Source organism: Taudactylus pleione, unplaced genomic scaffold, assembly GCF_031769625.1.
Source record: "Taudactylus pleione unplaced genomic scaffold, aTauple2 ptg001032l, whole genome shotgun sequence".
NCBI lineage: Eukaryota > Metazoa > Chordata > Amphibia > Anura > Myobatrachidae > Taudactylus > Taudactylus pleione.
In genome coordinates, this window is record NW_028285433.1 from 3957195 (window position 1) to 3960015 (window position 2821).

General features: G+C 38.3%; 1 pseudogene; it reads left to right on the top strand.

Annotated features, from left to right (window-relative positions):
• Positions 1-1173: 1173 nt before the first annotated feature.
• Positions 1174-1292, top strand: LOC148454046 (5S ribosomal RNA; annotated as a pseudogene).
• Positions 1293-2821: the final 1529 nt, after the last annotated feature.

Genomic DNA, 2821 nt, shown 5'->3' on the forward strand with positions numbered 1-2821 from the left:
CAAGCTAATTAGCAGTTGTTTACATATAGCCACAGTTCACAGATAGCTAGCCTCACACAGGAAAGCTTAGAACAATAGCCCAAGTTTAAAGTGAACAGTAGTTCCAGTTGACCAATAGGATATTCCCTTTCTGACCACACCTCACAGGTAAGGGGGAGGAGTATGGCATTCACACTGTGGACACATGCTTGCAAGGAGACAGCAGACACACACTTGCAGAGAGATATGAAGGACAGCAGACTTCTCCCCAGAAGACTGCCAAGATGGAACTAAATACACCTGTCTGTGTTAGCATACAGTGGATGATATGGTGTAGTCTTTGTCTATTCACATGTGTTTAATGGAGACTGTAGCTCATTCATATGATCCACCATGTGCTTTAACAATAGCACTGTCTGAGAGAGATAGGTTTAGTGTGTGTTGTATTCTCGTGGTCTGACTGTAACATTGTGTAGTCAAGATTAAGATGGAAATTGGGTAAAATATTGCAATCTGTAGATATATAATTGTTTGATATCAGCTGGTGATGAAGGAACCCGTAACTCGGTAGTGGTCAATTACATTGTAATAAGTTTATAAGTAATGTACACTGTTTAGTAGTTTATACTTTCTGAAACATTAGATAATGCAATCTGATTGAAATATTGTAGTATGGAATGTGAATATTTCAGGTTGAATTCAGCTAGTGGTTATGGTCCCATGGGAGTTGCGGATTGCTAGCCATATTGTGATAGCATTGTGAAGTTATGTATTATCATAGTTTGGGGATTTTATAGTTCAAATAGATTTGGTTTAAGTAATAATTAACGTGTGAAAGGTAGTCTGCAGTTTGTTAAAGATGGTTACCTCCATGTGGTGAGAACAAAGGAAATTCCATGTGCTCCACGTTTCCCCATTGAATCATGTGCTTGATTCAATGGAAGTTGTGAAACTCAAAGATCCAGAACATTTCTCTTCTTGATAATTTGTTCCCTAGATCTCCCCCTCTCTCTCCTAATTTAACATGCTCTATAGGAGAGAGAGAGAGGGGGAGATCTAGGGAACAAATTATCAAGAAGAGAAATGTTCTGGATCTTTGAGTTAAATACCATGGCTCCACAAGGATTTAATGAGAGTTATGAGATCGACCCATTCTTGTAAGAGACAAGGCGGTAGTTGTGTATGATAAAAGGAACCTACAACCAGACCATTGTGTATATGCCCAATCTCGTCCGATCTTGGAAGCTAAGCATGTATGGGCCTGGCCAGTACTGGGACGGGAGACCTCCTGGGAATTCCAGGTGTTGTAGTGTTCATACATACTTACAACAGCGTGCAAAATAGCCACTGGGTCTCTGAATGGTTCAAACTCTCTTCCCTTGTTCCATGGTTACTCACGAACTTTATCAACCAACCCCCTCCTCTGCTTATAAATAATTAACTAATTAATTCTTTACTCTTGAAGATCCTATGAAGACTGTGACGTGCCTAACATAACATTATATTAGTCAGTGTTTTCTTTCGTTTTTATATATACATATTTCTTACTTACAATAATTTATTATTATATATTTTCCTTAACCAGTTGTGCCTCATTGATATATTTTTATCATATTTTATATTATATCTTTTTTAATACCTTTTTTATCTGCCATTTGGAACTTGATGTTGTTTTTATGCTGCTATACCCTGGCTTATTGCCACATAAACGTTTCTATTATTCTTTGTCTATTTAAGTGGTGTGTCTACTAATGTTAACACTTTGGGCAGAATTACCCTCTCTCAAAATGGCGTTCTCAAAGTTTCCAAATATTACTGAATTTTTCTGCTTCCGCAGACTAATGGCAGTGCCTATCTCCGGAATGTGATAGGAGTAAGGAGCGCTTAAACTGAGTGGGATGCCGATGACGTCGAGTATGGGCGGATGCCTGTAAGATGATGAACGTTGGAGTCAGGGCGGAAGTCACATGGACACCTGGGATACCATCACCGGATACTGAAGGACGGATGCTACGGAAACCAGGAGTGAGGGCGGAAGCCACGTAGACGCCGATCCTATAACCATCTGCCTCCATCCAGACCCAGAAGAGGGCGGATGTTGTCATAAAGGGTGGAGATTTGGAATCTTTGGGCGGAAGTACCGCTTAGTATTACGCTTAGTTTTACACTATATTTAAGATCTCTGGACGTTTCTGGAATTTTATTTGTGTTACAAATAATTAACTTAATTTATAGGAGCACTTTGAAAGTCTCCTTTGTTTAATCATTCCGATAGACCGGATATGAGGTCACCAATCACAATGAGGATGATTAATTGGTTCTGTTTAAACTTGGTATAAATATGGACACATGCATTCTAGCTAATATCCCTTGAAAAAGTCCCATTGGATGAAACGCGTTGGGGAAGCTGCACTCTTGCCTTTAAATCCACTAAGATAAGCACCTTTGAATTCATTGCTGTTTTTAAAACTATATTCTCAGTTTATCTGTTTTTAATATATATTATTGGGCTTGTGCAATATATACCATTATGCATTTGCACTTTATTCCAACACTGTGGTGTTGAGATATGTTGATATGCTTTTCTAAGCTATTATGTGATCTTTGCCCATTCATTTTGTGCGTTTTTATATGTATTTATGTTAGTATGTCTATATGAATTTTCGATTAAATTTCTTTATATTTATTGCACTGTGCACTTTTTAAGTTACGCCTGTCACTGTATCATTTGTTATTTCCACATTTATTGTTTGGGATTTGCCCCAATCCTCCTTACCTGTATTCAGCTGACACCTTCTGGTAGCGCGTCCTGTTATATATTTGTTTCACTCTAATTGGTCAC